This window comes from Dendrobates tinctorius, unplaced genomic scaffold, assembly GCF_039654945.1.
Source record: "Dendrobates tinctorius isolate UK_male_01 unplaced genomic scaffold, ASM3965494v1 ptg000128l, whole genome shotgun sequence".
Classification (NCBI taxonomy): Eukaryota; Metazoa; Chordata; class Amphibia; order Anura; family Dendrobatidae; genus Dendrobates; species Dendrobates tinctorius.
Genome location: NW_027361796.1, coordinates 7,792,029 through 7,806,126, shown reverse-complemented (window position 1 = coordinate 7,806,126; position 14,098 = coordinate 7,792,029). Strand labels below are relative to the sequence as shown.

Sequence of the window (14,098 nt, the reverse complement as noted above, 5' to 3'; positions counted from 1 at the left end):
AAAATTAAAATACCATGAAACAGTAGATCAGTTAAAAAATGGGGTCACTTGTGTGGCATTTCCACTGTTTCAAAGCATCAGGGGCTCTGCAATCATGACTTGACGTCCGCAGACCATTCCATCAAAGTCTGCATTCCTAAACGTCACTCCTTTCCTTCTGAGCCCCGACCGGCACCCAGCAATATTTTTCTCCCACATATGGGGTATCAGCTTACTCAGGAGAAATTACACAACAACTTTTAGGGTCCAATTTCTCCTGTTACCCTTATAAAGATAAAAGATAAAGAAAAGGAAGAAAAAAACCAGCTCCTTGCGAAGATAAAATTTCAATTTTTATTCCAACATGGATATAAAACAATTCAGCTCCTCAGGACAGCAACAGCTCAAAAAAGGAGAGACATAAGCGACGCGTTTCAATCTTCCATTTCTTCATTGAACAAGCCATACCAGGATGATGTTCCGTGCTCCATTTGAAAGACTGTGAGCTGGCTCTTTTCTCTCTATGAGAAGATAAAAGATAGTGGGTTAAAGATATTTTTCGCAGAAAAAAGTGATATTTTATTTTCACGACTCTACTTTATAAACTCTGTGAAGCACTTGAGGTTCAATATGCTCAACAAACATGTAGACATGTAGATAAGTTCCATGAAAGGTCTAGTTTCCAAAATGTGGTCACTTGTTGGCTTCCATTGTTTATGCACATCAGGGGCTCTCCAAATGCAACCGATCTCAATTCCTGTCAATTTTGCGTTGAAAAAGTCAAATGGTGCTCCTTCCCTTCCTAGCTCTGCTGTGCACCCAAATATTTGTTTTCCCCCATATATGGGATATCAGCATACTCAGGGCAAATATCAAAACAACTTTAGGGGTCCAATTTCTCTTGTTACCCTAGTGGAAATGAAAAAATATTGGGGCTAAAATATAATTTCTATAGATTTTTTATTTTCACGGCTCTACGTTATAAACTTTTGTGAAGCACTCAGGTGTTCAAAGTGCTCACCACATATCTAGATGGATTCTTTAGGGATCTAGTTTCCAAAATGGGGTCACTTGTGGTGGTTTCCACAGTTAATTCACATCAGGGGCTCTCCAAACGCGATATGACGTCCTCTCTCTATTCCAGAAAATTTTACATTCAAAAAGTCAGATGGTGCCTCCTTCCATTCTTTGCTCTGCTGTGCGCCTAAACAGTGGTTTTCCCCCATATATGGGGTTATCAGCATGTTCAGGAGAAATTGCACTACTAGTTTGGGGCTTTCCTGTTTCCCTTGTAAAAATAAAAAAATTGGTCTAAAGTTACATTTTAGTGAAAAAAGTTAAATGTTCATTTTTTCCTTTCACATTCCATTAATTCCTGTGAAGTTCCTGAAAGGTTAATAAACTTTTTTTTTGTACTTTTGAGTGCATTGAGGGGTGTGGTTTTTAGAATTGTGTCACTTTTGGACACTTTCTCTCTTATAGTCCACTGTAGAAAAGAAAATGATCCGCACCACAAAGCCCAATGCGGCACCAGCAGGAATATAATGTGCACTTGTATGACAACCGTCCATGTGGAGAATCGGGCATCCACACTGGACTCTTGGGTGCTCAATCGAAATGTAACAGTGAAGTGGATACTTTTAATCAAGAAAAAGAGAGATGGGACTCACTGGTCTCAGTAGTCCATGCTTTATTGAAGATGGTTAAAACATGCTGGCAGGGAGAATAGGATAAGGAGAATGCTAGTATGAGACCGGTGAGTGCCATCTCTCTTTTTCTTGATTAAAAGTATCCACTTTCTCTCATATAGACCCCTCAAGGTCACTTCAAATGTGATGTAATCTCTAAAAAAATGGTTTGGTAAATTTTGTTGGAAATATGAGAAATTGCTGGCCAACTTTTAACTCTTTTAACTTCGTAAAAAAAAAAATTTGTTTCAAAAAGTGTGCTGATGTAAAGTAGACATGTGGGAAATGTTATTTATTAACTATTTTGAATCATAGAATCATAGAATAGTATAGATGGAAGGGATCTCCTAGGCCATCTGGTCAACCCCCTGCTCAAAGCAGGATTCACTAAATCATCCCAGACAGATGTCTGTCCAGCCTCTGTTTGAAGACTTCTATTGAAGGAGAACTCACCACCTCTCGTGGCAGCCTGCTCCACTCATTGGTCAACCTATCAAAAAGATTTTTCTAATATCTAATCTGTGTCTCCTCCCATTCAGTTTCATCCCATTGCTTCTAGTCTTTCCTTGTGCAAATGAGAATAAAGATGATCCTTTTACAATGTGACAGCCCTTCAGATATTTCTAGACAGCTATTAAGTCTCCTCTCAATCTTCTCTTTTGCAAGCTAAACATTCCCAAATCCTGCAGCCGTTCCTCATAGGACATGGTTTTCAGACTGGTCACCATTCTGGTCGCTCTTCTCTGAACTTGCTCCAGTTTGTTGATGTCTTTTTTAAAATGTGGTGCCCAAAACTGGACACAGTATTCCAGATAAGGTCTGACCAAAGAGGAGTAGAGGGAAATAATGACTTCACATGATCTAGATTGTATGCCTATGCTAATACATCCTAGAATTGTATTTGCCTTTTTTGCTGCTGCATCACACTGTGGACTAACGTTCAGTCTGTGATCTATTAGTATACCCAAGTCTTTTTCACATGTGCTGTTGCTTAGACCTATTCCTCCTATTGCTCCACGTCATCTCCTCTTCCTCTCGCTGTCGGGGTATCTCAGGGCTCAGTCGTTGGCCCCCTTCTCTTCTCTCTCTAAACAGCCCCAATTGGACAGACCATCAGCAGATTTGGCTTTCAGTATCATCTTTATGCTGATGACACACAACTATATGCGTAATTCCCCGACCTTACCCCCGCTATACTACAGAACGCCAGTGACTGTCCGCAGTCTCCAACATCATGTCTGCTCTCTATCTGAAACTCAACCTCTCCAAAACTGAACTTCTGCTCCTGCTGTCTACTAACCTCCCTAAAGCTGACATTTCCCTCTCCGTGGGTGGCACCACAATAACACCCTGGCAGCAGGCGTGCTGTCTGGGTATTATGTTTGACACCAATCTCTCCTTCACATCCCATATACAATCTCTTGCCCGGTCTTGCCGCTTACACCTAAAGAATATCTCTAAAATCTGCCCTTTTCTCACCATGGAAACAACAAAAACCCTCACTGTAGCATTGATCCACTCCCGCCTGGATTACTGCAATGCTCTATTAATTGGCCTCCCTGTTACTCGACTATCCCCTCTCCAATCCATACTTAATGCAGCAGCCAGGGTCATCTATCTGGCTAATCGGTACTCGGACACGTTCGCTCTTCGCCAGTCCTTACAATGGCTGCCCATTCATTATAGGATCCAATTCAAAGTGCTTGTACTCACTCACAAAGCTCTCCACAGTGCGGCACCCCCCTACATCTCCTCCCTCATTTCTGTCTATTGGCCTAACTGACCGCTGCGCTCTGCAAAAGACTTTCGACTAACCTCTACACTAATCCATACCTCCCACTCCTGACTCCAAGACTTCTCCCGCGCTGCGCCAATCCTCAGGAATGCTCTACCCCAAGAAATTAGGACTATCCACAATTTGCATAGTTTCAGGCGCTCCCTCAAAACACATTTGTTCAGAGCGGCCTATCACGTTCACTAATCAAAGTCATTCTATGTGTAAGTGTGCGTGTGTAGCCCATTCACTATCTCCATCCATCCCTCAGTCCCTTAATATGGCTGGAACATCATTGTAAATACACCATTGTAAATACACACCTGTACTTTGTATCTCCCTCACCTTATTGTAGATTGTAAGCTCTCACGAGCAGGGTCGTCTTATTTTGATTTAAATATTGTATTGTTAATGTTGTTACTTATGACTAGAGTTGAGCGAAACGAGTCGAAAAAATTCAAAACTCGCCGACTTTTGGCAAAGTCGGGTTTCATGAAACGAAACCCGACCCTAGGATGAGGTCGGCCACGAGGTCGGCGACTTACGCGCCAAAGTCGCGTTTCAAAAGTTTGTTTTGCGCTCTTTTTCAGCCAATCAGGATCCACGGACACTGTGGGCAACGTGATGACATAGGCACGGGTCACCACCATCTTTCAGAAGGGCATGCAAGTGATTGGCTTGCTTTGGGGGGCGTCACAGGGGGTATAAAAGGGCGTGCACACCGATCGCCATCTTACTTCTGCCGATCTTAGTATAGGGAGAGGTTGCTGCTGATTCTGTAGGGAGAGCGTTAGGCAGGGAAGAAGACAAAAAAACTGCTTCTGCTGCTAGCGATTTGGCCTGCACAACACACCAGTCACTGTGTGTGCAGTGCAAGGGGAGGCTATATAGTGGTGTATCAGTGGTGTTGGTTGTTGGGCTGCCTTCTAAGGCTTCCTGACATTCCTGCATTGCTGTTTACCCACTGCTCCGCAAACTGCTTTTTTAAAAGCAATCCAATCTCCCTTATCCTCTAGTCACTTTTGTCACAGCTGTGCCATCGAGCCTGTCACATAGCGCTCAGATATTCATTGGGCCTCACACAATCCAAAAGTGTCCAGTGTCCAAAAGTATGTGCAGAGATTCAAAATCTCCCTTATCCTCTAGTCACTTTGGTCACAGCTGTGCCATCGAGCCTGTCACATAGCGCTCAGATATTCATTGGGCCTCACACAATCCAAAAGTGTCCAGTGTCCAAAAGTGTGTGCAGAGATTCAAAATCTCCCTTATCCTCTAGTCACTTTGGTCACAGCTGTGCCATCGAGCCTGTCACATAGCGCTCAGATATCATTGGGCCTCACACAATCCAAAAGTGTCCAGTGTCCACAAGTGTCTGCAGAAATTCAAAATCTCCCTTATCCTGTAGTCACTTTTTTCACACCTGTGCCATCGAGCCTGTGACATAGTGCTCTGATATTCAGTGGGCCTCACACAATCCAAAAGTGTCCAGTGTCCACTAGTGTGTGCAGAAATTCAAAATCTCCGCTATCCTCTAGTGACATTTTTCACACCTGTGCCATCGAGCCTGTGACATAGCGCTCAGATATCAGTGGGCCTCACACAATCCAAAAGTGTCCAGTGTCCACAAGTGTCTGCAGAAATTCAAAATCTCCCCTGTCCTATAGACACCTTGTACCTTGTTTTACATTACTATATAGTTTGTTGGATTTTGTCTACATTTCTACCAAAAATGAGGAAGGCTGGTGGAAGAGGCCGTGGAATTGGGCGGGGGTTGGCAGCTGGTAATGATGGTGTTGGTGGTGGATCAGATGGTAGTGGCAAGAGCAAAATAGGACCGAATGCAGGAGGTGCTGACCCTGCGTCATCGTCTGGCTACATAAGGCCTCGAACGCTTAGTTTTCTAGGAGTTGGCAAACAGCTTTTAAAGCCAGAGCATCAGGAAAAAGTTTTGTCTTACATTGCTGACTCAGCCTCCAGCTCTATCGCCTCCTCTTCTTCAGTTGTAAAAAGTAAAAGCACTGAGTCGTCATTGGAGGCTCATGTTCATGAACCACACCTTTCCTTGTGTCCTTCACCCCAACCAAGATTGAAGGATGACGCAGGTCATACTACTGATTACTCCATGGAGCTGTTTTCACATACCATGCCTGGATTATCAAGTGAAATGGTGAATTACCCAGGCCAAGATGAATCTGACATGGAGTGCACTGATGCACAGCCGCTGATGGATGATTCTGCTGGTACATTCACTCAGAGCACTACATTGTCCTCGCAGTGTACAGAGCCAGATTCTGACCCTGATGAGACTCAGGTGCCCCTTCCCGCACACTATACCACCATACACGGTGACACAGAGGAAGGTGCACATGACATAGAAGAGGAGGTGATGGATGACCCAGTTGTTGACCCAGATTGGCATCCATTGGGGGAAGAGGGTGCTGCTTCCAATAGCTCAGATGAGGAGCATCCACAGCAGACATCGACATCGCAACAGCTGTTATCTGGCAGGCCCGGAGCACTCCAAAGACAGGTTCCAAACATCAAAAGAGTTGCTGGACAGCTTGTCCAGAGGGTCAAAAGATCACAGCGTGCTAGGCCGCAAAATGTCTGCCAAAGTAGGAAGAGTGCAGTGTGGCACTTTTTTGAACAAAATCCTCATGATCAGGCCAAGGTTATCTGTAAGAAGTGCGCAAAGACCTTTAGCCGAGGGAAAAATCTGAAAAATTTGAATACCAGTTGCATGCTTAGACATTTAACCAGCATGCACTTGCAAGCGTGGACACAACACCAAACCTCAAGTGCCACATGTGCAACTGATCACAACGAAGGTAGTCAGCAACGCTACATTGTTTCCCCCACTGTAAGCCCACCGGTTAGCACAGCAGCAAATGTTGAGGTGTCGTTGCAAGACCACAGCAGTCAGGGAATCCCACTGTTATATCAACGAAAGACTGATTCTAGGCCATCAGAAAGAACACCAACTCCATCACCATCATCAACCCTCTCTCAGTCAGCCCTGTCCACCGCTACTTCCACCATATGCAGCTCTCAAGTCCAGCTCACCCTCCCAGACACTATGAGTAGGTCAAGAAAGTACTCAGTCTCTCATCCGCGTACACTGGGTTTGAACGCCCACATTGCCAAACTAATCTCGTTTGAGATGATGCCCTTTCGGTTGGTGGAAAGCACAGCTTTCCGCAAACTCATGGCCTATGCAGTACCACGCTATGACCTACCCAGTCGCCACTTCTTCTCTCGCAAAGCCATCCCAGCCCTCCACCATAATGTGAAAGACCGCATTGTCCATGCACTCAAGCAGTCAGTGAGCGGAAAGGTGCACCTCACAACTGATGCATGGTCCAGTCGGCATGGCCAGGGCCGTTACGTGTCCATCACTGCACACTGGGTTAATGTGGTGGATGCAGGGTCCACAGGGGACAGCGGTGGTGGGACAGTGCTGCCTAGCCCACGGTATAGGAAACAGTTGGCTGTAGGCGTTCGACCCTCCTCCTCCTCCTCCTCCAGAAGCGAAAGCTCGTCCACAGAGCGCAGTCGTACGAGCACTCCTTCTGCAGCTGCCACTGTTGCACACGAGGTGTCCCCCTATCGAGCAGCTAGTGGAAAGCGTCAGCAGGCTGTGTTGCAGATGATGTGTTTGGGCGACAGACACACCGCCGAGGTGCTGGCCGAGTGCTTGAAGCGACAAACTGAGTCATGGCTGGGCAGTGTACATCTTGAGGCAGGCAAGGTAGTTAGTGATAACGGCCATAATTTTGTGGCAGCCATAGCCCTTTCAAAACTCAGCCACATACCTTGCTTGGCTCACACCTTGAACCTGGTGGTGCAGTGCTTCCTCAAAAATTATCCGGAGTTAACAGCCCTGCTCCAGAAGGTGCGAAGACTGTGCGCGCACATCCGCCGGTCGCCTGTACACTCCGTTCGTATGCAGAAGCTGCAGCGATTGCTCCACCTTCCCAACCACCGCCTCATTATCGACATTGCAACAAGGTGGAACTCCACCCTGCACATGGTGGAGCGGCTGTGCAAGCAGAGGCAGGCCATAATGCATTTGTGGGAGGATACACGGCCAGGCACTTTGAGAGCAGACATGGAGTTAACAGGTGTGCAGTGGTCGAAGCTGAAAGACCTTTGTAAAGTCCTTCAGTGTTTTGAGGAATGCACATGGCTGGTAAGCGCAGAAGACGCCATCCTAAGCATGAGCATCCCACTTATGCGTCTGCTCATGCAAACTTTGACGCACCTTAAGGAGCAGGCGTCTGCAGCCAATGTTGATGAGGAGGAAGAGGAGGAGGGAATCCTTGATGACATTCAGCCATTGTCTGCTCAGGGACCTCTCCTGGACGAGGTGGAGGAAGAAGAGGAGGAGGAGGATGATGATGGGGATGATTACTTAGGGGAGCAGGATGCATCTCATGGGGCAAGTGAAAATGTTGGCGTGGCAAGGTCTGGTACAGGGTTTGTGCGTGACTGGAGGGATGTGGATTTGCCAGAAAGTGCTCCTCCACCCAGCACTCGCAGTGCATCATTGACACCGGGAACATTGGCCCACATGTCAGATTATGCCTTGCGGATCCTAAAAAGGGACCCCCGCATTGCCAAAATGATGAATGATGCCGACTACTGGTTGGCCATCATCCTGGATCCACGCTATAAAGGCAAATTACAAAACATCATGCAACAGGAGAACCTTGACCTAATATTGGCTAATAAACAAGCAACTCTGGTAAATCGGTTGCTTGAGGCATTCCCAGCACACAGCAGCGGTGATGGTTCTCACACGAGCCGTACGGGCCGGGGGCAGCTTGGCAGAGGTGTTCGTGGTGCACACAGCAGAAGTGGCGTTGGAGACAGGGGTTTCATGACAATGTTGTGGACTGATTTTTCAAATACCGCTCACACAACTGGTAATACTGCATCGATGGAAAGTGACAGGAGACAGCAGTTGTCAACTATGGTTACAAACTACTTTTCCTCCCATATCGATGTTCTCCCACACAGGTCATTCCCCTTTGACTATTGGGCCGCTAAACTGGACACCTGGCCTGAATTGGCCCAATATGCCTTACAGGAGCTCGCTTGCCCAGCTGCAAGTGTGCTATCGGAAAGAGTCTTCAGTGCAGCTGGATCAATCCTGACAGAAAAAAGGACCCGTCTGTCAACCCAAAATGTGGATGATCTAACCTTCATTAAAATGAACCACGCATGGGTTTCCAAGGATTTTGTCCCACCTTCCCCTGATGACACATAGGGTGACAGAAAAATGGCTTGCTTTGGTCCACCTCTTCCTGGTACTTCACCTATTTCGCCTTTTGCATCAGCTGAATGTCCAACATCAACATATGCCACTTTCTGAAACTCCCTAACTGTGCTGCCTCCCCCCCCATGGCCGGGGTCACCACCTAGCGCACGACACCGTGCGAGTGCCGTTGCCCTGGACAGGTGGGTAGGCCGACTCTTGGGCGCGGGCACTGGCACAGGGTCCCTCATAGTGCAATCAAGTGTCTCTGACGGTGGTGGTGCACACCCGCCGTCAGACACACCGCTGTACTATGAGGGGCCCAGTGCCAGTACCGACGCCCACGAGTGGGCCCCCCTTGCTTGGGCAGGGCCCCAGCATTTGCAATCTTTTCCTCTCCCTGCTCCTCCGCTGTGTAATCTGGGCCGTCAAATCCATACTGTGCCTGACACCGTCTGAGCCTGCCTCCTGATTTATACATATATATTTTGAATGTGTACGCTATCCATACATGTTATCCGGGGATACGGTACCCTTTCTAACCTTTGTGCAATCACGTGCAATCCATACTGGGCCTAACACCGTCTGAGCCTGCCTCCTGAGACATATATTTTGAATGTGTACGCTATCCATACATGTTATCTGGGGATACGGTACCCTTTCTAACCTTTGTGCAATCACGTGCAATCCATACTGGGCCTAACACCGTCTGAGCCTGCCTCCTGAGACATATATTTTGAATGTGTACGCTATCCATACATGTTATCTGGGGATACGGTACCCTTTCTAACCTTTGTGCAATCACGTGCAATCCATACTGGGCCTAACATCGTCTGAGCCTGCCTCCTGAGACATATATTTTGAATGTGTAAGCTATCCATACATGTTATCTGGGGATACGGTACCCTTTCTAACCTTTGTGCAATCACGTGCAATCCATACTGGGCCTAACACCGTCTGAGCCTGCCTTCTGAGACATATATTTTGAATGTGTACGCTATCCATACATGTTATCCGGGGATACGGTACCCTTTCTAACCTTTGTGCAATCACGTGCAATCCATACTGGGCCTAACACCGTCTGAGCCTGCCTCCTGAGACATATATTTTGAATGTGTACGCTATCCATACATGTTATCTGGGGATACGGTACCCTTTCTAACCTTTGTGCAATCACGTGCAATCCATACTGGGCCTAACACCGTCTGAGCCTGCCTCCTGAGACATATTTTGAATGTGTACGCTATCCATACATATTATCTGGGGATACGGTACCCTTTCTAACCTTTGTGCAATCACGTGCAATCCATACTGGGCCTAACACCGTCTGAGCCTGCCTCCTGAGACATATATTTTGAATGTGTACGCTATCCATACATGTTATCCGGGGATACGGTACCCTTTCTAACCTTTGTGCAATCACGTGCAATCCATACTGGGCCTAACACCGTCTGAGCCTGCCTCCTGAGACATATATTTTGAATGTGTACGCTATCCATACATGTTATCTGGGGATACGGTACCCTTTCTAACCTTTGTGCAATCACGTGCAATCCATACTGGGCCTAACACCGTCTGAGCCTGCCTCCTGAGACATATATTTTGAATGTGTACGCTATCCATACATGTTATCCGGGGATACGGTACCCTTTCTAACCTTTGTGCAATCACGTGCAATCCATACTGGGCCTAACACCGTCTGAGCCTGCCTCCTGAGACATATATTTTGAATGTGTACGCTATCCATACATGTTATTCGGGGATACGGTACCCTTTCTAACCTTTGTGCAATCACGTGCAATCCATACTGGGCCTAACACCGTCTGAGCCTGCCTCCTGAGACATATATTTTGAATGTGTACGCTATCCATACATGTTATCTGGGGATACGGTACCCTTTCTAACCTTTGTGCAATCACGTGCAATCCATACTGGGCCTAACACCGTCTGAGCCTGCCTCCTGAGACATATATTTTGAATGTGTACGCTATCCATTAGAGTTGAGCGATACCGTCCGATACTTCAAAGTATCGGAATGGATCGGCCGATCTTTAAAAAAAGTATCGGTATCGCCGATTCCGATACCGGAAGTCCCATTCAAGTCTATGGGACTTCCGGTATCGGAATAAGAAAAACCCTGTTTTTGCCTTGTACAGCCTCTCTGGAGTCTGTACGGGCCTTTCGGGGGGTCTGTGCAGGCTCCGGTGGTCTGTGCCGGCCTGCCGGGGGGCTGTGCCGGCCTGCCGGTGGTCTGTGCAGGCTCCGGTGGGCTGTGCCGGCCTGCCGGGGGGCTGTGCCGGCCTGCCGGTGGTCTGTGCAGGCTCCGGGGGGCTGTGCCGGCCTGCCGGGGGGCTGTGCCGGCCTGCCGGTGGTCTGTGCAGGCTTCGGGGGTCTGTGCAGGCATCGTCCGATGGGACTACAAGTCCCATCGGGCGATGCCTGCTACCATGACAGTGATTGACACATTAGCCAATGATGGGACAGTAGTAGTCCCATCATCCGGCTAATGTGTTAAATGTAAAAAAAAAAAAAAAAAAATACTACATACATACTACATGCATGCTACATACATACTACATGCTACATACATACTACATGCTACATACATACTACATACATACTACATACATACTACATACATACTACATGCATGCTATATGCATGCTACATGCATGCTACATGCATGCTACATACATACTACATGCTACATACATACCACATACATACTACATACATACTACATACATACTACATGCATGCTACATACATACTACATACATACTACATACATACTACATACATACTACATGCATGCTACATACATACTACATGCTACATACATACCACATACATACTACATACATACTACATGCTACATACATACTACATATATACTACATGCATGCTACATACATACTGCATGCTACATGCATGCTACATACATACCACATATATACTACATACATACAATACATTCATACAATACATACATAGACATACAGTACATATAACATAGAGTAACATACTTACCAATACTTGTCACATTGTTCCCCGAAGCCATTGTCTTTTCCGGAATAAATATTAACATAACAAACCACAAAAATACTCACCCACGATCCGAAGCAGTCCACGAGTGTGTCCCACGACGATCTTGGGTAGAGAACTGCAGCATCAGATGATGCTGCCGTTCTCTACGGGCTGCAGGAATCCAATGACGGAAGGTAGGTATCCTTCCGCACTGTATTCCTCCGCCACTTAAAAAAAAAAAAGTCCCTAGTCTCACTTTATGCCATTGCTGTGTGGGAAATTCCCACGCAGCAATGGCATAAAGTGAGACTAGGGACTTTTTTTTTTTTAAGTGGCGGAGGAATACAGTGCGGAAGGATACCTACCTTCCGTCATTGGATTCCTGCAGCCCGTAGAGAACGGCAGCATCATCTGATGCTGCAGTTCTCTACCCAAGATCGTCGTGGGACACACTCGTGGACTGCTTCGGATCGTGGGTGAGTATTTTTGTGGTTTGTTATGTTAATATTTATTCCGGAAAAGACAATGGCTTCGGGGAACAATGTGACAAGTATTGGTAAGTATGTTACTCTATGTTATATGTACTGTATGTCTATGTATGTATTGTATGAATGTATTGTATGTATGTAGTATATATGTGGTATGTATGTAGCATGTAGTATGTATGTAGTATGTATGTAGCATGCATGTAGCATGCAGTATGTATGTAGCATGCATGTAGTATATATGTAGTATGTATGTAGCATGCATGTAGTATATATGTAGTATGTATGTAGCATGTAGCATGTATGTAGTATGTATGTAGTATGTATGTGGTATGTATGTAGCATGTAGTATGTATGTAGTATGCATGTAGTATGTATGTAGCATGCATGTAGTATGTATGTAGCATGCATGTAGTATGCATGTAGTATGTATGTAGTATGCATGTAGTATGTATGTAGTATGTATGTAGTATGTATGTAGCATGTAGCATGTATGTAGTATGTATGTGGTATGTATGTAGCATGTAGTATGTATGTAGTATGTATGTAGTATGTATGTAGTATGTATGTGGTATGTATGTAGCATGTAGTATGTATGTAGCATGCATGTAGCATGCATGTAGTATGTATGTAGCATGCATGTAGTATATATGTAGTATGTTTGTAGTATGTATGTAGTATGTATGTAGTATGTATGTAGTATGTATGTGGTATGTATGTGGTATGTATGTAGCATGTAGTATGTATGTAGTATGTATGTAGCATGCATGTAGTATGTATGTATGTAGTATGTATGTAGCATGCATGTAGTATGTATGTAGTATGTATGTAGTATGTATGTAGCATGCAGTATGTATGTAGCATGTATGTAGCATGTATGTAGTATGTATGCAGTATATATGTAGTATGTATGTAGCATGTAGTATGTATGTAGCATGCATGTAGTATATATGTAGTATGTATGTAGCATGTAGTATGTATGTAGCATGCATGTAGTATATATGTAATATGTATGTAGCATGTAGTATGTATGTAGCATGCATGTAGTATATATGTAGTATGTATGTAGCATGTAGTATGTATGTAGCATGCATGTAGTATATATGTAGTATGTATGTAGCATGTAGTATGTATGTAGCATGCATGTAGTATATATGTAGTATGTATGTAGCATGTAGTATGTATGTAGTATGTATGTAGTATTTTTTTTTTTTTTTTTTTTAACATTTAACACATTAGCCGGATGATGGGACTACTACTGTCCCATCATTGGCTAATGTGTCAATCACTGTCATGGTAGCAGGCATCGCCAGATGGGACTTGTAGTCCCATCGGACGATGCTTGCACAGACCCCCGGACATCAGCACAGCCCCCCGGCAGGCCGGCACAGCCCCCCGGCAGGCCGGTACAGACCCCCACAGGGTGCACAGACCACCGGCAGGCCGGCACAGCCCCCCGGCAGGCCGGTACAGACCCCCACAGGGTGCACAGACCACCGGCAGGCCGGCACAGCCCCCCGGCAGGCCGGTACCGACCCCGGGCAGTCCACACAGCCCCCCGGCAGGCCGGCAGAGACCCCCGGAAGGCCCGAAATGACGGCGCATCATGATGCGCACACACCGCGCATCATGATGACGTCAGGCCGTCAATCAACTTTGAACTTCCGATTCCGATGCCGAATTCCGATATTGAAAAAATATCGGAAGTCGGTATCGGAATTCCGATACAGCAAGTATCGGCCGATACCCGATACTTGCGGTATCGGAATGCTCAACACTACTATCCATACATGTTATCTGGGGATACGGTACCCTTTCTAACCTTTGTGCAATCACGTGCAATCCATACTGGGCCTAACACCGTCTGAGAATGATAGATGGGGCCCAC

General features: G+C 46.0%; 1 long non-coding RNA gene across 1 annotated transcript in view; it reads right to left on the bottom strand.

Moving 5' to 3' along the window:
* Positions 1-319: 319 nt before the first annotated feature.
* LOC141047593 (uncharacterized) overlaps positions 320-14,098 on the bottom strand; it is a 61,537-nt gene continuing 47,758 nt past the window's right edge. Inside the window, exon 2 of the long non-coding RNA XR_012219839.1 lies at positions 320-500. This is a non-coding gene — a long non-coding RNA (uncharacterized lncRNA). The remainder of the gene's footprint in view (positions 501-14,098) is intronic.